General features: G+C 39.0%; 1 long non-coding RNA gene across 1 annotated transcript in view; it reads right to left on the bottom strand.

Annotated features, from left to right (window-relative positions):
- Positions 1-8,507: 8,507 nt before the first annotated feature.
- The window catches only part of LOC147577573 (uncharacterized), a 16,496-nt gene continuing 2,538 nt past the window's right edge, over positions 8,508-22,465 (bottom strand). The window contains exon 2 of the long non-coding RNA XR_015240408.1: positions 8,508-8,809. This is a non-coding gene — a long non-coding RNA (uncharacterized LOC147577573). The remainder of the gene's footprint in view (positions 8,810-22,465) is intronic.

The raw sequence follows: 22,465 nt of genomic DNA, 5'->3' as shown, positions 1-22,465 counted from the left end.
CAGGGAACCTCGCCCGAGACCTTAGTTCCCAAATAAAGCCTTTGACTGCTAAAATTTTTTAGCTTCTGACTCCTATCTTTACCCTGCCTTACGCCTGACCCTAACAATAAACTTTTCTAAGACTTCTGCTGCCTGGGACTTTAGAGAAGCAAGTTGTTTTCTTTTGGGAACTATAACAGTATCTTGAGTTCTTTCTGCTGGCAAGTATGGTCATGTATACAACAAGGGCCAACTTCTTGTGTGACTTGTAGTCTCACACGTCCTGTGTTTAGGAGGGTCACCCACTTGGTTAATGCTCTGTTGCTGACATCTTGAAATTCTTAAGAATTTTTTAACAAGTAGCCCCACTGTTTCATTTTTCATTAGGCCTCACAAACTATGTAGATGAACTGGTATATAACTCATATAAATGGACATCTACTCTAGATTCTTTATTAATCAACCACAAGACTTATTGGTTGGTTGGTTGCTTTTACATTTTTTGAACAGGTAATGCGTTCACCTGGTTCAAAATTATTCAAAGATTGACCAGGAAATGTATTTCATCTCAGTCTCCAATCTACGTAGTTCCAACCCCTTTCTACATAAATGGTGTTATTGATTTCTAATGTAGTATCCTTCCAGAGTTTCTTTATGCATAAAAGAAATATGAATTAAGAGTTTTATGTTTATTCCTTTTGACACAGTCTGCACTGTTTTGCATCGTGTTTTTCCCACTGTATTTTTTTAATCAACTGTTTTCAACAGAATATTTTTTGGAGATCTTAACCATATCTGTATATAGGGAATTCCTCTTTCTTTTTTTACAAGGTGCATAGAATGTCACTGTATCAGTGACCCATTGTTTATTTAACTGGTCCCTATTGCTTGAAATTTGGTTTATTCCCACTCTTTTGTTATTATAATCAAGGCTCAAAAGAGTAACATTGTGCACTCATCAGTTTACTCATGAATAAGTATAGCCATAGGATAAATTCTCCAATGTAGAATTCCTTAGGCAGTGTAATTTCAGTAGATATGCCAAATTGGTCTCCAAGGATATATTTAAATATATTTAAAGATAATACCAATGACATGTGAATGCATATTTCCGTACAGCCTCACTAACAGGGTGAGTTTCCAAACTTTTGAATTTTTTTGTTGCCAATCCAATAATGATGTTTAAATTTGCGCTTCTTTTTACTAGTTGGTTTGAACATTCTTTCATGTTTTAATAGCTGTTAGTTTGTACTATATGAAATTGTCAATTTCTGCAATTTTGAAATACAGAAACTACAATTTCATATGATTTAACCTAATTTTATACTAATTTTTTCTGAACTGTCTGCTCATTTCCTTTGCCTCTTTTTCTATTGTGTTGGTCTTTATTGATTTCCAGGTGATCTTTATGTATCTGAGAGATTAGCCTTCTATGACGTTTCAAATATTTTTTTCACCAAAATTGCCTTTTGACTTGCTTTTCATATTTCTATCCATGCGGTTTTATGTCATCAAATTATCATCCTTTTCCTTTTATATCAAGTTTATTGATTTTGAATTATAGTTAGAAAGGTTGTTCACAGTCCAAAATTATAAAGGAATTTCTATATAACTGCAAGGTCTTTTTTTTAAAAAAGGACATTTATAGTTTTACTTTTTACTTTAGAAATCCTTGATCCATTCATAATTCATCCTGGCATAAGATGTGAGGTATGGATCCAATTTTGTTTTATTTTATTCCTTCTAGTTGGTTATTTAGTTGTTCCAACAAGTTTAAATACATATTTTTTAAGTTTTATTTATTTATTTATTTTGAGAAAGAGTGTGCATGCAAGTGGGGGAGGGGCAGAAATAGAGAGAAGGAGAGAGAGAGAGAATCGCAAGCATGCTTCTCACTGTCAGTGCAGAGCCTGACTCGGGGCTCGATCTCACAAACCTGAGACCATGACCTGAGCTAAAACCAAGAGTCAGACATTTAACTGATGTGCCTTTCAGGTGCCCCCCAACACATTTATTGAATAGACTTCTTCAAACTGGTTTGATATGCCACCTTCATCATATGCTAAATCCCTATAAACATTTGAATTTGAGACTTTCTGTCTCTTCTATGGGTGTTTCTCTTTGTTTCTCTTCATGTGCTAGGACCTTACATCTTTAATTATTGTCAACCCCATGACCCATAACGACATCTAGCAAGAGAGAAAAACCTGGGCTAATAAGGACAATTTTTTGGTTTAACTTACTGATATCTTTAGTCAGGGACATACAAGTACTGTGTAAGCAGATTTGTGTCTAAGATTTTTCTGGTGGAAGCTGACTTATAGCAATAAAAAGTAGAAAAGAGAATAATGACTGCTTGTTAAGCTATGTGTCAACTTGGCTAGGCATGGTTTCCAGATGTCTGGTCAAACATCAGCCAAGATGTTGCTGTGAATGTGTTTTTTAGATGTGATCAACATTTATAGTTGGTAGACTTTGAGTGGAGCAGATGACTCTACATAATGTGTCTGGGCCTCTTCTAATCAGTTGAAGGCCTAAAGAGCAAAGACTGAGGTTTCTTGGAGAACAAGGAATTTAATTTTTTTTTTCAACGTTTATTTATTTTTGGGATAGAGAGAGACAGAGCATGAACGGGGGAGGGGCAGAGAGAGAGGGAGACACAGAATCGGAAACAGGCCCCAGGCTCCGAGCCATCAGCCCAGAGCCTGACGCGGGGCTCGAACTCACGGACCGCGAGATCGTGACCTGGCTGAAGTCGGACGCTTAACCGACTGCGCCACCCAGGCGCCCCGAGAACAAGGAATTTTACCTCAAGACTCCAACATGGAAATCTTGCCTGAGTTTCCAGCCTATCTGGCTTTCCCTGTGGATTTTGGACTCAAGACTGCAACATCTACTCTTAAATGAATTTCCAGCCTGCTAGCTTGCTCTATATATTTCAGACTTTGTAACCCCTACAATCACATGAGCCAGTTCTATAAACCAGACCTCTCTCTGTGTATCTCTTATTTATTCTGTATATCTGGAGAATCTTGATTGATACAATAGGTGAAAACTGTAATCAGAATAAAAAATTTTTTTTTATTATTTTTGAGAGAGAGAGAGAGTGAGTGTGAGTGGGGAAGGGGCAGAGAGGGAAGGGGATAGAGGATCTGAAGTGGGCTCTCTGCTGTCAGTACAGAGAGTGGGGTTCTCGATGCGGGGCTCAAACTCACTAGCCATGAGATCATGACCTGGGCTGAAGCCAGATGCTTAACAGACTGAGCCACCAGACACCCCCAGATTTTTTAAGGACACGTAATATTTCCTACCATTGCCATGCCCCTATGTGCAGTTGATTAATGCATGTTTACAGTGCACCCATGTGCTCAGAACACTGGTAGCTCTCCCCAGACGGTTGCCCTTGTCCTGCCCCACAGACATCTGTCTATATACCTTTTCTCTCTACCACTCTCACTAGGTTGCTTTATTTTTATTGGGGAGGGGGGCTGAATGCAATGAATGGAAATATTTTTTAGTCAGTGAAGGGCCTGCAGATCTTGTTTAGGAGATAATTTATTCTGTTTTTCTTTTGGCTACTTTTGAAAACTGACATTGTGACAGAATAGCATAAACTCTTGAAATCATTGAAAATTGGCCTTTTCTAAAAGAGTATTTTTGCAGGAATTGACATTATCCCTCTATATTTTGAAAAAACCTTTTTTAAAAAAAAATACAGATTATTTAGTACTTTTCCAGTCTTTAGAGGTCTCCCAATCCTTTACTACAAATACATGTATTTATTTGTAAATACATATATATTTTATAACACATATACACACATACGCACACACTTTTGATACAGTTTGGCTATAAAAGGTACAGTGGGGACTAGCCCAATGAAAAGACACATAAGGTGAGGTCTAGACAGGTCCTGAACACACAGCTTCCACTTTGTCTCCCTGCTCCCACCAAATTTTAAAAGAAAAAGATTATAGTTTTGTTTTAACTGGACTTTTTAGCGGTTGGGTTGGTTTTTCTGTCACAACATTAAACAACCCAAGATTGTATAATTTGAGAATTTCACACATGCGTAAGCATAAGATGAATAAGTCTGATGTTTATATAAGTGCCACTGCCTTAAAACAAAGGGGTCTGCTTGGAAGCAAGAGGCAGATAACTCATGTGTAGTGACGGTGTTTTGATTTCCCAACCATTTGTAAGTCTGGACCAATGAAGGCAGCCATTGGGAATTTCTCTGCTTGGAGACCTCGATGGTGCGTAAACTGTAGCGTCATATGCTTGGAACGGGATTTGCAGAGCTATAATGTCTTAGAGGGTATACTGCTAAACTCAAATGCTCTTAGAAAACCACTATCCAGAGAAGTGAAAAATGAATATATCTCTGTTTGATTGAAGCGGAGTCTTCTCCCTGAACCACACACACAAAAAAAGGAACATCATGAGAGACTGTTCCGAATTTGGATATGCCAAACTTAATACCTGATCAAAATCAAGCTATAAAGATAGTTTAAGTCTAAATAAAATACAGACCTAGGAATGAGAAGATAAATAAAAAATGAAGTTTTCTATTCACATAAGAAACATTTTTGGAAATTTCATAGGACTTTGCAGACCTTCAGGAATTAAACACTGGTTTGGTTATGAAAACACCGCAGAGAGTGTAGAACTGTCATTACACATAAAGAAACCAAGTTTAGTGCAGTGGCTTTCAGTTTGTTGAAAACTGTGAGCCTTTGGTCTAAAATGTTTTATGAATGAGGTCAGGGGGTGGGGGTGGTCAATGCAGAAAACAGATCAAAACAGATTTACTCTGAGTGAAGGGGGATCTGAGCCCTGGAACTCAGGTTCTTGGCCATGCCACCTGCCTTGCCATTTCTAGGGAGGTGCTGTGGAATTTGGAACTCTTAGTGCTATGCATAATGCAGCTTAAAAAACGCCAGTTTGCTTTTTGTTTAGAGTCTTAGGACAGCACTCAAATTAGGGTCCCAGTAGGTGGACAGAGCATCTAGAAGGATCCTCAGGAAAGCACACATGTCTCAACTTACTGGGTCAGAGACAAGGCAGCCTTTTGCCAGAAGAGGTCTGACTGCTCCAGGACCAGCACGTCTCTCACTAAATTTTTTTTTTAAATCTTTATTTTTGAGAGAGAAAGAGAGAGCATGAGTGAGGGAGGAACAGAGAGAGAGGGAGACACAGAATCCAAAGCAGGCTCCAGGCTCTGAGCTGTCAGCACAGAGCCCGACGCAAGGCTCGAACCCACAAACCAAGAAATCATGACCTGAGCTGAAGTTGGATGCTTAACTGACTGAGTCACCCAGGCACCCTGCACATCTTTCATTATAAAAGTAGTGGCAATGAGAGGTGTAATTGAGATTTGTGTCCTTAGCACAGTCCCTGGCACAAAGCTATCCACAAAATATCAACTATTAACTGCACCTGCTACTGAAAATGGTGTATGAGTCCTACTGTGTTTGCTGCTACTGCTGCTGTTAGTTTCTGTTGGTCTGTGATCTGCCACTGCCATTTTTTTCTGCCCCCAAAAAGCAAAAAGTGAGGATCAAAAGGAAAAAAAAACCCAAAAAACCCAAATGACTCAGAATTCTATCAGCACATTTAAAGCAACATCTTGTGAGCATACTACAGACTGTAGCTTTCTTCCTTGAGTCTCATATTACATAGAACCTCTCATTCTCTAGAGAGAAAACAGCCTTCACTGAGTCAGACATCAAATGGAGGCTCCTGGTGGCTAATCTCATGCTAAGAAATAGAATAACAAAAATAAATAATAGTTAATCTCATTTATCCAGTTAGTAGCATAGTGTCTAGCTATAAACTAACTGCTAAATATACAGCACCTCATTTCATTCTCACAGCAACACTGTGGGTAGGTACTTTTATTATCTCTACAGATGAGGAAAGTGAGGCCCAGAGAGGTCAATGGTCACAGAGCTGCGGAGTGAAATAAAAGTAGGACTAACTATTCTGTTGGTATATAATTGTTTTGGGATTTCATCCAGAAAGGGACAAGAGGCATTGAGTAATGGTTTTGTTTTATTTTATTTTATTTTATTTTGTTTTATTTTTATTTTTATTTTTATTTTATTTTTCAGAGAGAGAAAGAGAAAGAGAGAAAGAGCAAGTGCAAGCTGAGGAGAGGGGTAGAGAGAAAGAGAGAGAGAGAGAGAGAGAGAGAAAATCTTAAGTAGGCTCCATGCTCAGCGCAGAGCCTGATTTGGGGCTTAACCCCACGACGTTGGGATCATGACCTGAGCCAAAATGAAGAATCAGACGTTCAACCTACTAAGCCACTCAGGCACTCTGAGTAGTGGTTTTAAATACCCAACCTGAACCCCATGCTGAGATTCACATACTCAGAAGCACTAGCATTAGGCATCTGTTGCTACATGGGCAAAGGAGAGGCAACCTTAAGCAGGGGGAGCGGAAGGAGGGGTTTGGAGTCCTCAATGGCTTCGGGCAGCACAGGGTCATTTTCTTTGGTGAGTAATCCTTTAGATTGGCTGTTGGCAGAAACTAAGCCTGAGAGGAGGCAGGGTTTGTGGTACTCCAGTCAGAAACCAGAGGAGGAAAATTCAGTGATTTTAAATAATCAAACTGCTAATTACTTTCTAACTCAGATTTTGTTATATTTTCATCACATTTGGGCCAAACCTTGGACATCACTTTAGGATAATTTATTTGGGTCATACACTTGAACATTATAAAAGCCTGTTATCAAATTTCCTTCTTCGTCGACCTCTAAGTTTCCCAAATTGTGATCCAGATTCACACTGCCATAGTTTGCATTTATTGAACGTTGAGCTACTTAGATGTGTTTTATGGATCAACATTATTGGGTTGTTTATATACGACTGACACTTATGTATGGAAGTGGAAAATTCACCTGAAATATTTTCTCTTAAATGCTCCTCCTTTTTTCTGTACCTTTTATCTGTTCATTCAGTAAACACTTATTGAGTACTTTATGAATACTTACTGAGTACTTAGTGAGTTTAAATGATCACTGTGAGGGGCACCTGGGTGGCTCAGTAGGTTGTATCTGACTTCATTTTGGCTTAGGTCATGATCTCACAGTTTGTGGGTTTGAGACCCACATTGGGCTCTGCGCTGACAGTGTGGAGCCTGCTTGGGATCCTCTCTCTCTCTCTCTCTCTCTCTCTCTGTCTCTCCCCAACTTGCTCTCTTTGTCAAAATAAATAAATAAACTTAAAAAAAAGAAGAAAAGGAAAACCAAATTTATTAAAATAAATGATCACCGTGATAGATGTTGCATATGTAAAGATGCAGAGACACGGTCCTTTACAGAGTTCCAGCAGAGTCCATTTGAACTAGGGAAGAGAGGCTCTTGGCCCGTGATCAGCTGATGAGAAAGACTTTTTAAGGTCCTATTAGGCAGCATATTGCCATCAACCAGGAAGTAGCACAGGCTTTGGGAGAGAAGAACCTTACTTCTGTGATGTTGGAGAAAGTTCTTCAACCATTCTGAGCTTTCGATTTTTTATCTATTTTATCAATGTTATTTATCATGGATTAATTAAATGACAGCCATCATTGTTTGAGAAGCTCCCTTCTTTTAAAGTGTCTCTAAAAATTTTTGAAAACAACATGCATGAAAAATAATGGAGTCAATTCAACAAAGACAGCACCCTCTTCTCCTAGGGACATTGTTCATTCTCTAAAAAAATGCTCATTTGACCCTACAGAGTAATTTTAAATTTTACGTAGTGTTATGTTTCAATATACTTAGTAAGAAAAATGGCAGAACCTACCCCTTTGACATATCAAAGTGCTATAGACCCAGGTGTGGATTTCAATGGCACTCATTTGTAGACTCGTGGGCTCCAGAATTCTATCAGCACATTTAAAGCAACATCTTGTGAGCATACCACAGACTCTACCTTACTTCCTTAGTCTCATATTACACAGAACCTCTCATTCTCTAGAGAAAAAACAGCCTTCACTGAGTCAGACATCAAATGGAGGCTCCTGGTGGCTAATCTCCTGGTTCTTCAGTGGTTACTTGTCAACTCTGTAGTCAGTGAATAATTTAAAACAGACATCTTCATGCATTATTCAGTCAAACCAAACCTGTGATACAATGTGTGGATACCACAATTCCTGAAGGGAATTTGCCACCTTTGATGATTTGTACATTTCCTTCCCCCAAATATCCAAATATTCAGTTACAAGATTATCTGCTGATCCAAACGACAGGTTTATTAATGTCTGCATTCAATTGTATTGACATTGTTGTTTTCAGTGTTCACATATCTTCCAGATACCTCACATGATGGGAAATTCATGAATTGAATTCCTGTTGAATTTACAACATGGTCCTGACTGGACCTGACATTTGAGTCATTCTGGTTTCACGTATGCATATTTAGGCAAAATTCTTGTTGCTTCACTTTCTTAGGAGATTTTTAGTTGACTGGTCTTTCAGCTTTAGCATTTTTAGTGAGAACCTTCTGAAACAAACATTTTGATAACCAAAATACTTTTGGAAATAATGGTTAGGCAGTGAAATATTTACTGAGTAGCATTCTGTAGTATTGTAGACTAATGAATTTACATGTATCCTATTAAAAAAAAACCTTTAGGCATCTATTTCTAGAAGTCTCAGGCTTGGGTATAAGCTCTTCACGCCAATTGAGCAAATGTTCCGGAAAGGTTTACTGGCTGCTTTACTTTTTTCCTCTTGATTTCTGTTGGACCAAATCATTAAGCACCTCCTAATTTTATTTGGTATTGGCCAAAAATGAAGTACTTTACCTTGAGAGGCATCCTCAAGTCAAGCCGATTCTCTCTCCTGTGTAAACAAAACAAAATGAAACAAAAACAAGCAAACAACAACAAAAAACTTTAGGTACCTAGTTAATTCCTAAACATGCTATTTTTATTTCCTGAAGGAGTATGCTGCAGAGGAAGGAATAATAAACTGCATTCGTTTTCTTTTTTAAAAAATTTTATTTAAATCCAAGTTAGTTAACGTGTAGTGTAATAATGGTTTTAGGAGTAGAATTTAGTGATTCATCTCTTACATATAACACCCAGTGCTCATCACTACTAGTGCCCCCCTTAATGCCCATCACCCATTTAGCCCATTCCCCCACACCCAAACCCTCCAGCAACCCTGAGTTTGCTGTCTGTATTTTAGACTCTCTTATGGTTTGCCTCCCTCTCAGTTTTTAATCTTATTTTTCCTTACCTTCTCCTATGTTTATCTGTTGTGTTTCTCAAATTCCACATGAGTGAAATCACATGGTGTTTGTCTTTCTTTTGACTGACTTATTTTGCTTAGCATAATACACTGTAATTCCATCCGCGTTGTTGCAAGTGGCAAGATTTCATTCATTTTGATTACTAATATTCCATTATCTATCTATCTATTATCTATCTATCTATCTATCTATCTATCTATCTATCTATCATCTATCTATCTATCTATCTATCACATCTTTAGTATTCTGTGGCTGCTGTCACAAATGACCACAAAATGAGTGTCTTAATACAACAAAAATTTATTCTTTCACCCTTTTGGAAGCTAGGAGTCTGAAGTCAAGGTGTCAGCAGAGCCACAATCCCTCTGAAATGTCTAATGGAGATTCTTTCGTTGCCTCTTCTAGCTTCTGGTGCTTCAGGTGTTTCCTGGCTTGTGGCTGCATTAAGTCTGATCTTTGCCTTCATCTTCGCATTTGACTCCTTCTCCCTGTGTCTTCCCCTCTTTTCTGTGTCCCTTATGAGAACATTTGTCATTGGATTTAGGGCTCATCTGGATAATCCAGCACGATCTCATCTGGGATTCCTAATTTATATATCTTCAGAGACTGTTTATCGAAATAAGATCACATTCACAGGTTCTGGGGGTTAGGATGTGGACCGCTCTTTTCAGGGGTCACCATTCAACCCACACCAAAAGCTAAGATTTTATCACTACCCATTTCATTTTGGGTGTATATAAACTATTTTGTAACGGCCACTTACTTTCATCCTATCGGTCACAGAACCTCTGAATTCTCATCATATCAGTCATATAACCTTTGAAATTTACCAAAACAGACTTACTTGACAGAATCAAGAAGTTGCTTTTCCTTTATAAGTTCAGTTCAATATCAATGATTTATCCTGGACATATTTTCACACATAACTTGAAAATGGCAAAGCTCCTTTTACTAATAGGTGCATTTTGTTTCAGGCAGATAAATTGTTGGAATTGACAGCCAACTTGCCCAAGAGCTTTGTTAAAAGTTGAGATTTGTATTTGCAGTTCAGAGGTAGTCACCACTAGATGTCAGTCTTGACTCATTAGAGAGCCTCAATCTCTTGACTACTTACTGGTTTCTCCAGGAAGTGATTGCCCGGAGACCATAACTTCCTAAAGCAGTATTTGCTTGCCTTTAAAAACAACACAGTTATGGCACAAAAACAGACACATAGACCAATGGAATAGAATAGAAACCCCAGAACTAGACCCACAAACGTATGGCCAACTCATCTTTGACAAAGCAGGAAAGAACATCCAATGGAAAAAAGACAGTCTCTTTAACAAATGGTGCTGGGAGAACTGGACAGCAACATGCAGAAGGTTGAAACTAGACCACTTTCTCACACCATTCACAAAAATAAACTCAAAATGGATAAAGGACCTGAATGTGAGACAGGAAACCATCAAAACCTTAGAGGAGAAAGCAGGAAAAGACCTCTCTGACCTCAGCCGTAGCAATCTCTTCCTCGACACATCCCCAAAGGCAAGGGAATTAAAAGCAAAAGTGAATTACTGGGACCTTATGAAGATAAAAAGCTTCTGCACAGCAAAGGAAACAACCAACAAAACTAAAAGGCAACCAACGGAATGGGAAAAGATATTTGCAAATGACATATCGGACAAAGGGCTAGTATCCAAAATCTATAAAGAGCTCACCAAACTCCACACCCGAAAAACAAATAACCCAGTGAAGAAATGGGCAGAAAACATGAATAGACACTTCTCTAAAGAAGACATCCGGATGGCCAACAGGCACATGAAAAGATGTTCAGCGTCGCTCCTTATCAGGGAAATACAAATCAAAACCACACTCAGGTATCACCTCACGCCAGTCAGAGTGGCCAAAATGAACAAATCAGGAGACTATAGATGCTGGAGAGGATGTGGAGAAACGGGAACCCTCTTGCACTGTTGGTGGGAATGCAAATTGGTGCAGCCGCTCTGGAAAGCAGTGTGGAGGTTCCTCAGAAAATTAAAAATAGACCTACCCTATGACCCAGCAATAGCACTGCTAGGAATTTATCCAAGGGACACAGGAGTACTGATGCATAGGGGCACTTGTACCCCAATGTTCATAGCAGCACTCTCAACAATAGCCAAATTATGGAAAGAGCCTAAATGGCCATCAACTGATGAATGGATAAAGAAATTGTGGTTTATATACACAATGGAATACTACGTGGCAATGAGAAAAAATGAAATATGGCCTTTTGTAGCAACGTGGATGGAACTGGAGAGTGTGATGCTAAGTGAAATAAGCCATACAGAGAAAGACAGATACCATATGGTTTCACTCTTATGTGGATCCTGAGAAACTTAACAGGAACCCATGGGGGAGGGGAAGGGAAAAAAAAAAAAAAAGAGGTTAGAGTGGGAGAGAGCCAAAGCATAAGAGACTGTTGAGAACTGAGAACAAACTAAGGGTTGATGGGGGGTGGGAGGGAGGAGAGGGTGGGTGATGGGTATTGAGGAGGGCACCTTTTGGGATGAGCACTGGGTGTTGTATGGAAACCAATTTGACAATAAATTTCATATATAAATAAAAAAAAAAAAGGAGACCTCAAAAAAAAATAAAAACAACACAGTTAAAATACTAAAATACATGTAAATAGATTTATACTTATAGAAAGAGAAATGAAACACTGAGTTAAACTTGAAATGCAAGGAGAACAGAATTTCCAGGGATTTTGAGATGTCATCTTCAAATTTTCTTTGTTTTGGGCTAAATCTGCACGTGTAGGTTCACTTTGCCTTGCACATATTCCTTGTAAGAACAAGGTGCAGTGGTTCTCTACTGTGGTTGCACATTGGACTCCTCTGGAGAGCTTTACAAGACACTGATGCCTGAATGCCATATGGGAGCTTCTGATATGCTTGGGCCTTGGGAGAGAAAGCTGAAAAGTTCCGGAGAGAGACAAAAGCAACAATGTTCCTGGGAAGGCATAGGCAGCTGTTTGCTTCAGTAAACAAACAGTAGGTTGGCAGAGAGCCATGCAGTATGAGGGGAGGAAGGCTGAGAAGGTAGGAGATACAGGGAGCAATGCCGTATCTCCTTTTGGCAGAGGTTCAATAGACAGCTGTTGTTGAGTGGGACCATTTCGAGGTTTGGAATTCACATTCCTCTTACTGCCCCCAAGTAGCCACTTACTAAGTCCTCATGACTCGAGGCAGCCTATGGGACTCTGTTTCTTGTAATCCCAAAAGCAGGTCACAGGGGACCTTCTACCCTTGAGGATGTGGACTCTCGTGAGTGTTTCCTTGTTTCCTTGTCTCATCCTTCATACCTGTGGGGACTTGGGACTTGAGCGCAGTGGATTTGGCTAGTCCTCCTCCTGCTGCTTAAAGCCACCTGGTGACTGACTCATGGGCAACTCAGGCACCAATACATCCAAAACTAGAGCAGTAGTTCCCAACTTGACCCTGCCTGACCCCAAATTCTGTCTCTTTTAGCCATTTCTTAAAAGAACTTGTGCATTTCTTTTAAACATTAATGTTTATAAATTTATTCAGTTAGAGCACCATAAGAGGAACCTTACTGGAAGAGGAAAATAGAACATTCAACACCCCCCCCCCATTTTTTAAATTACAGTTGTCCTTTGAACAACATGGGTTTGAACTGTGTGGGTCCACTTACACTCTTCTTTGTGATTTTCTTAGTAACATCTTCTTTTCTCTAGTTTATTGTTAGAATACAGTATACATACATATAATACACAAAATATGTGTTAATTGTTCATGTTTTAGCTGGTAGGGCTTCCTGTTAACAGTAGGTTATTCGTAGTTGAATTTTGGGAGATTCAAAAGTTTATATGTGGATTCTTGACTCCATAGGGGTTGGTGCCCCTAACTCCCATGTTATTCAAGGGTCAGCTGTGTAACATTTTTGTGACTGCTGTCTGGGAACATAATGAAAAGGAAGATGAATGCTTCTCAGCCAGGGAGGGTCAATACCTCAATGTCTCGCGAACGGAGGATGAGTTTTTATCTATTCTTTGTGTAGAATAGAGTTATATGCACAATTTTGGGGGGCAAAGAGTAGAATAAGAGTCTGTATCAGCCACTCTCAACCTTGATTACATAATTAAATCCCTTTTTTAAAAATAGTGATGCCTGGGTTCTACCTACACAGGTTTTGGTTAAGTGGGTGTGAATATAGCCTGGAAATCCAGGTGTTAAAAGAGCAATTGAGGTGATATTAATGTGAAGATTGAGAATCCTTGGTTTATATGCTGTTCCTAATTCACACAGTAACAGTCGTCATTTTTTTTTTAATAAACTTTTATTGAATTGAATTTTTCACCTTTGACTTTTATTTTAGTGTTAATATTGTTGGTTACAATGCTTATTGCTAGAATCAGGACTTCTGTATCTTGTTCCAAAGTCAAATTTTGTGGGCACAATTGGTAGCCATTCTTTTTTTTAAATTTTTTTTTCAACGTTTATTTATTTTTGGGACAGAGAGAGACAGAGCATGAACGGGGGAGGGGCAGAGAGAGAGGGAGACACAGAATCGGAAACAGCCTCCAGGCTCTGAGCCATCAGCCCAGAGCCTGACGCGGGGCTTGAACTCATGGACCGTGAGATCGCGACCTGGCTGAAGTCGGACGCTTAACTGAATGTGCCACCCAGGCACCCCATAGTCATTTTTTATGTCCAGCCACCAGGTCACAGTAGGAATGTTATGTAAATAGAGGCATTTTTTTTTTTTACTTTATTTCCAAAATATCCTTTAGAAAACAGAAAATGCACTTAGAATGTGTATGTATATAGAATCATTTATATTATTACAAAATACATTTATTTTTCCCTTCATTCAAGTTTCTTTGTAAAGTTAGGGGAAAGGTAAAGAAATACTTAATGATTCAGTGAGTGTTTATCAATCACCCCTACATGCCTGGCACACTGTTTATCAGATACTCATGTTGTGATTTTTCACACCAGCCATGGAGTAATCTCGTCCTCTGTCTTCTACAGATGGAAACTGCTGTATTCAGACAAGACATACAGTGTCCAAAAAAAAAAAAAAAAAAAAAAAAAAGAATCAGCGAGACACCTGAACTTTGGCACGCCCTGTGGCAGTGACATGTGTGGGTTCACTGATTTAAGTTCTCTCTGAATGCTACAAAACATTTTTAACAACAATAACCCTCTCCCCTCAAACTTAACCAAATAGCACTTTGATGTTCAGTGGAACTGGGAGAGTGGTTTGGAAAAATGTTCTTAGTTTATTGCAGGTGTTTGTCATCAAAATGGAATCACATTTCCAAGTTTTTGCTTTGAAAGCTGGCATTCAAAAAGATTTCAGAGATGTTTTATGGTGTAATTCATTGCTTCAAGCTACTGAAATTTATTTCATTTCTATAAATGTATTATGTTATAAAGTAGCTGCAAAGTGTTTGTAAGACAGTCAACCTTATTGTTAAAAAAGGAAACAAGAAGCTAAAAATTTAGTTAATTTAGGTAACTAAGTTAGTTAAAGTTAATTCACAGGGCATTGCGTTAACAATGCTGTGTCAGTGTTTAACCTTTATAGCATTAGGCCAATGTTTAACAACAATAATGAAAAAATCTTTGTATGGGTAGGTTTAGTGGTTTTAGTCTGGTTTGGTAGCAAACTCTTTTATATTTGCTCAGGAGATGCCATCCACTGGCCCTAAGCAGAACCTTTTCTACTTTGGTTCATGATTATTCAGTGTGGGTTTGTAGACCTCCTGGTATAGAGGCTGAAACAAATATATGTGGATTTGCTCTTCCTTGAAGCCTCTCTACAATTATTCATGCAATCCATATGTTGGCTGTTTTGCGCCAGACTTTAAGTAGGGCTCGGCACCTTTTAGTGGCAACAAAGAATTTACTCTAGAATTTACCCTTACCCCAGTGCATTAGTGATAGAATTTACCCTTACCCCAGTGCATTAGTGAGCAACGTAGATTTTCCTGATGTATTCGTAGAGGATGAGGAGGATGATTTTACACCTCAGGAAAATGGCATAAAATATCTTCAGCGTTCCTTCCTTGCGCCCCTTCTCCTGTGCCCTTCAGACCTCTGCCAAATGTCTTTTCACCCTTTCCATGCTGGCGCTAATCTTCCCAGCTTTTGCCTGGGCATCCATATCTCTCCCTTTTGTATGAAGATCAATTTAGTATCGGCACCTCCCTGCCAAGCTTGCATACTCAAATCCTGATAAAGCAGGAGGGCATTAAAAATAAAAATAAAAATAAAAAATAGTTTCCTATTGCTACGCTTGCCAGATTTAGCAAATAAAAATACCATCCGTGTTGCACGGGGCATACTTAAACGAAACATTTACTCAGTGTTTGTCTGAAATTCAAATTTAACTGGACGTTTTGTGTTTTACCTGGCAATCCTAACTCTCCCCTTTGGAAATCTTTCTGATCTCCTACCATTCAATATTCTTCTGGAGTTGAAAGCTGATGATTATCATAAACATTTGCCCTGAGCTGAGGTTTTGCTTTTTAGTAGTCTCATGTTTAGTACACGAGTCACAGTTTTCTATCTTTTTTGCTCTTCGTCAAACTCTGGTGAAAACTGTCAATGTCTAGCCTGACCGGGCTCCTTCGAGAAGTGACAACATGCCACAGGGACTGAGGCTTCCTACTGCAAAGCTGCTCAGACCAGTGAGCCTTGTTTTCCTCTTCTCTGGACTGCGTCCTTCTGACTTCCGGCATATATTTGAATACCTCCAATGATACGCTATTAATTGAAAAATTCAGTTAGAAAACCTGGGGTTTTTATCTATATGCATTCAAGACCTGGATATTAGGTATCGATTTTGAACTCACTTTTCCAGTTTCCCGTTGGATATTTGCTAGAATGTAGAAACATTTTAAACATATGTTATGGGGCCGCCCGCATCTGCTCCTGGAACTGCGCGTGGAAATGGAAAGTGTAATCATTAGACACGGCTACTTATTTTTCAGACTTGTGTTCAAACACTTGGCAGAGCAGCAAGAGAAAGCTTGAGTGCACGTTTTTCGTAAACTTTTCTTGTGAAAGAGGGCTTTTGGGGCAGATCTCATTTACTGATAATTCTGTGAAATTCTCATGAGGGATTAATTAACATAAACATATTCAGAATTACTAAGTTAAATTATGTTATCAATTACTGTTCTTTACGGTGCTGATTAAGAGGCACAGAAATTGTAGGATAGGTAGGCCCTGAATTTCTGGGATCCTACTGACTGGGTTTTAGAATCAAAGAAACTTTTATATTGATCAGTTAGAAAGTCAGTTTTGGCTTAAGGAGGTGGATGTTTGGCCCATGTGTAAAATTCAGCAACCAGTAGATATTTAAGTTCTTACCACAGGGAATCAATAAATTGTCTTTCACGGCACAAGGGATCCCTCTGTCTCTATGCCGATGAGCTATGATTAATCAGAAAAGAAAATCAAAACATGCTTTCCTAGCCAAATGGCAGAACTGTACTATTGACTCTGGGGTAGAGGGCTGGTGGGCTGTTTCTCACGAGGTTGATAGGACAGCGTTGTTGCCTTGGTAGATGTATCATGTGGTCTGGCCTTCTGTCTTGTAGGCTCTTACGCTGGATTTTGGCAGAACACTGAGAGCAGATCCATCTCTTGTGAGCAGACTTGTTAAATAAGCTCACGAGGCCAAGGAATGAAATCAGAATATCTCTGTCTACGTCTCCAGCTGTGTCCCCAGGCCTCTTCTCCACTGTGCCTTGTGCTCCAGTCACACTTTTCTTTTTTTTTTTTCTGGATGCTAGGGTATTATTTTTTTTTTCAGTATATGAAATTTATTGTCAAATTGGGTTCCATACAACAACCAGTGCTCATCCCAAAAGGTGCCCTCCTCAATACCCATCACCCACCCTCTCCTCCCTCCCACCCCCCATCAACCCTCAGTTTGTTCTCAGTTTTTAAGAGTCTCTTATGCTTTGGCTCTCTCCCACTCTAACCTCTTTTTTTTTTTTTTTTTCCTTCCCCTCCCCCATGGGTTTCTGTTAAGTTTCTCAGGATCCACATAAGAGTGAAACCATATGGTATCTGTCTTTCTCTGTATGGCTTATTTCACTTAGCATCACACTCTCCAGTTCCATCCATGTTGCTACAAAGGGCCATATTTCGTTCTTTCTCATTGCCATGTAGTACTCCATTGTGTATATAAACCACAATTTCTTTATCCATTCATCAGGTGATGGACATTTCGGCTCTTTCCATAATTTGGCTATTGTTGAGAGTGCTGCTATGAACATTGGCGTACAAGTGCCCCTATGCATCAGTACTCCTGTATCCTTCGGGTAAATTCCTAGCAGTGCTATTGCTGGGTCATAGGGTAGGTCTATTTTTAATTTTCTGAGGAACCTCCACACTGCTTTCCAGAGCGGCTCACACTTTTCTTTTAGTTCCTGAATGTTCTGTCATGTTCTTTATTTCTCGTCAGTATGCTTGTATGTTGTTCCTCTTCCAAGGATATTGATCTCTGTTTTCAACATCACTCATTGAGCCCCGTCTCTCTGTCTATCTATCTTGCACATGCACACACACCCACACGTACACACGCAAGCTCAGGGAAGCCTTTATGGATGCAGTACCCCCCACCCCCTCCTGGCTGCACATTATGTCAGGTCCCCAGGCTCCATATCTCTTTTCATGCATGCCATTTTTCATTCTTATCATTATTTATTCAGTGTCTCCCTCCCCTGCTAGGTTGTAACCTCTGTGAGGGCAGACACAATCTAACACAGCATGACTGCATTATGGCTATGGAATTAATTGTGATGCCTTTGCTCTTTACTCCAGAGTTTCTATTCTCTTTGACAGGTTTGGGAACTCAAAGCTTAGGTCTGTGAGATGGATATGCTAGCCATCAGCGAGCATCTCTCTTGATGATTCTCAAGGAAGATTGACATTTACTTCTTATTGTTCAAATGGGGTCATTCAGTGATTTCTGCCTGTGTCCACACAGAGAAAGGAATTAGCACAAGGTATCAGAACTAACATTCATGATTATCTGCCTAAGCCATAGACTCTGGGAATGAATGGGTTTAACACTGGTTGCCCCTGTCCTGGGCTGGCTCAGGTCTAGGCAGCTTGACACATGCTAGCTAAAGTGATTTTTGGAATTACACCATAAACCAGCTGGCCATCTGATTATATTATTATGAAAGTAAGTTCTTAAAGGAGTTTTTAAGTGACTTCCCATTACAGACTTCATTTTTTAAAATGAGTTCTTTTTAGGTGCCTCTTCTTTCCAGGATGAGAAACCTTCAGACAGAGAGTTAGCTGATTTGGTAGATTTCATTCTGGTCTTGCTGGGTCCTAGAAGGAGAGGTAGACTGAGGGTCAAACCCAGACACATTTTGCCACTGACGGCCTGGTCTTACATGGGTCAGTTTCTTCATCAACATGCTTTCTGTGGCTCATTCTCATATAAAATTTTTTATTTAGTGTGATGGGAAGAGCATGTGATATAAGGGGATTCCAGGCCTCTTAAAAATCCCAGCTCCACGGTTAATGCATGCATGACCATACACAAGTGACTTAAACATTCTGAGCCCCAGTTTCCACTTCTGTAAAATGGGATAGCATTGGCACTCAGTAGTTGTCGTGAGGCTTAAATGAGATGATCCACGAGAAGTCTTTAGCGTAGTTCCTTGCACACGAGAAGCACTCATTAAATTGTTACTCACATTTGTAAAATGGGATCAGTAATGTCTACTGCTGGAATTGTGAGGATCAGGTAAGGAAGCATGTGGAGGAGCCAGGCTTTTTGTCCGGCCATGCATTTGTCCAGTAAGAGAAAAACTCTCTTCCATTCTCTTTCCACTTCAGAGAATGATATATCTTCCTGAAAACCAGGACAGACCTTCTTTTGCTGATGGTTCCAAGAACACAACACATTTCCTTCTTTTTAAAATTATTTTTTTCCTTCCATCTGAACTGGTTAGTGATCATTATTGCACTGATGTTATAATGACCAGCTTGTAACCTATACCCTATGATTTTACCCCATTTCTTCATCCTTTCCACTATCATATATTCCTTGTAGGGATCTTGGTCTTGAGTGATTCTGACATATTTTATTTGTGGGTCTCATCTATGTTATTTAGACCTCTGCAATCCCAAAGACAATGGTGGCTGCTCCGATTTTTGCCTGTATCTCCTATCATCTAATTACATAGGTGCTCCTCAATTCTTTTTTTTTTTTTTTTTTTTTTTTCAACGTTTATTTATTTTAGGGACAGAGAGAGACAGAGCATGAACGGGGGAGGGGCAGAGAGAGAGGGAGACACAGAATCGGAAACAGGCTCCAGGCTCTGAGCCATCAGCCCAGAGCCTGACGCGGGGCTCGAACTCACGGACCGCAAGATCGTGACCTGGCTGAAGTCGGACGCTTAACCGACTGCGCCACCCAGGCGCCCCAGGTGCTCCTCAATTCTTAAGCAGGCTGCACTTTGAAATTTCTTTTTGATTGCTTTGATAAAAAATGTCACTGACAATTCATCTGGTTGTTAATTTGATTCCATTTAAGCAGAGAAAGTTTGAATTTTGGGCCCCCTAGTAAAATTCCAGATCATATCCCTCCTTATATTTCATTAATAGGAAAATGAAGAGCTTTATAGAAAAAAAAAGTTTCCTTTATTTTATGGGCCTTTTTACAAAGGACTAGCAGCAATGTTACTTACGTCTGTCTTTGTGACAACAAAGATGTTGCTTGCAAGTTTCGTTTACTTATTTCAGTATGTTTGCTTTGATTCAATTTTCTTTCTCCTAATAAGTTTTGGTCAATATGTTCTGTTATCAAAAGCCATTGCCAGTGTTATAGTTTATTTTCCAAGAGAGGCTTTGTTTTTCCCTTTTTATAGAATTTACTTGAGTTTTTTATTTTCTAAAGGAAAGTTATAAGAACCATTCCCTCCCTTCTTTCACATTTGTGGTTGCATTCGTTTTTCTCTTTAAAGAGGTTTAGGGTCATGACATTGGCTTCCAGGAATTCCATTAAGATTGACTGTGGTCTCAGATGGAGTCATTTTTTGCTTTTGTCACTGTCCTCCTTTCACTGAGGGCAGCTTCATGTTGCAAAATAGAAAGAAACTTCATCTTCTTATAACAGGATTGTAGTTAATGGCTCTTGGAGCAGTTAATTCTCTTCTTTGTTTATGTAAGTCTATATCCAAGCTTGCTCAGTGCTTCTCAGTTGTCTCATGACAGTTTTTTTGGGGGGGAGGGGACAATTTGGATTTGGTTAATCTTATTTAGTTATTTATTAAAATGTTTTAGAATTCAAGTATAATTGACATACAGTTATATGAGCTTCAGGTGAACAATATAATGGTTCAGCAATTCTGTACATTACTCAGTGCTCATCACAATGAGTGTACCCTTAATCTCTTTCCTTATTTCACCCATCATCTCCTATATCTATAGATATAGATATCTATATAAATAATGGAATATATATCTATATATATCTATATATGTCTATATCTATTTATCTATCTATCTATCTATTATCTATCTGTCTAAGCTATCTATCTATGTATCTACCTACATACTACATCTTCTTTATCCATTGGTCTATTGGGGGACACTTGGGTTGCTTCCATCATGTGGCTATTGTAAATAGTGCTGCAATAAACATAGGGGTATATATATATATCTTTTTGAATTAATGTTTTTGTATCCTTTGGGTAAATACTCAGTAGTGGAGTTTTTGGATCATATGGTATTGGATCATAATTCTATTTTTAATTTTTTGAGGAACCTCCATACTGTTTTCCACAGTGGCTAATGCACCTTTCATTCCTATCAGCAGTGCATGAGAGTACCTTTTCATCCTTGCCAACACTTGTTATTTCTTTTTTTTTTCATTTTAGCCATTCTGACTAGCCATTCTGTGAGGTGACATCTCATTGTGGTTTTGATTTGCATTTTCCTGGTGGTTAGTGATGTTGAGCATCTTTTCATATGTCTGTTGGCCATCTTATGTCTTCTTTGGAAAAATGTCCATCAGGTCCTCTGCCCACTTTTTAACTGGATTGTTTTATTTTTTCTGGTGTTGACCTATGTAATTTCTTTATATATTTTGGATATTAACCTCTTATTGGATATATGATTTTGCGAATATCTTCTCCCATTCGATATATTGCCTTTTTGTTTTGTTGATGGTTTCCTTGACTGTGCAGAAGCTTTTTATTTTGGTGTAGTCACAATAGTTTAATTTTGCTTTTGTTTCCCTTGCCAGAGGACAAATACCATATGATTTCACTCATATGTGGAATTTAAGCAACAAAACAAATGAACGAAGGAAAAAAGAGACAAACAAAAAATAGATTCTTAAATACAGAAAACAAACTGATGGTTGCCAAAAGGGAGGTAGGAGGGGGGATGGATGAAATAGATAAAGGGGATTAATAGTACACTTACCTTAATGAGCACTGAGAAATGTATAGAATTGTTGAATTATTATATTGTACACATGAAACTAATATGACACCATATGTTCTTTATACTTGAATAAAAAAATTAAATTTGATCATTCTAACAATGTTGTGAAGTGGAGAGATAAGATATTGTACCCATTTCACAGGTGAGAAGTCTGAAATGTGGAGGCATGATTTGTCCAAGTGATGAATCTAGAACCAGAGCTCTGATCTAGTGTCAATTCAGTAGTTTATATAACAAACACCTAATGAGCATTTCATCACTGACTAAACACTGGGAACCAAAGACAGAGTTAAGTCCTTGATCAGGAGGACTTCGTCATATAGAGACAGAAAGGCATGGAACGCATATATGACTACAAAGAAAGTGTGCAGAAATATAAGCAAATGTCTTACATGTTAGCGGCATTTACAGAGGATTCCTGGATTAAATAAGGCATGAATGTGTGTTGCCTGATGGAATGCCTGTGAACAGACATTTCAAACAGAAGGACTAACACATGCAAAGGGTAAAGGGCCATGGTATATATATGGGAGATGGCTGTGAATCTTAGGTCAGTAATTTAGGCTGGGTTTAGGGATGGTGGTTCTTTTGGTCTCCTCTGGTCTTGCTTACATGTCTAGGAAATGGCTGGCTGTTGGCTGGGGCAATTGGGATGTTTTGACTTGTTCTACAGGCCTCTTATTACATACAGCAGGCCAGCCTGGGCATGTACTCATGGTGATGACAGAAGTGTGAGAATATTAACAGAAATAAGCACTTTTTCTGTCC

The sequence above is a fragment of the Puma concolor genome, chromosome C2, assembly GCF_028749965.1.
Source record: "Puma concolor isolate L17-30 chromosome C2, mPumCon1.1.hap2, whole genome shotgun sequence".
Taxonomy (NCBI): domain Eukaryota; kingdom Metazoa; phylum Chordata; class Mammalia; order Carnivora; family Felidae; genus Puma; species Puma concolor.
Note: the sequence above shows the minus strand (reverse complement) of the source record. Positions and strands in the feature narration are given on the sequence as shown.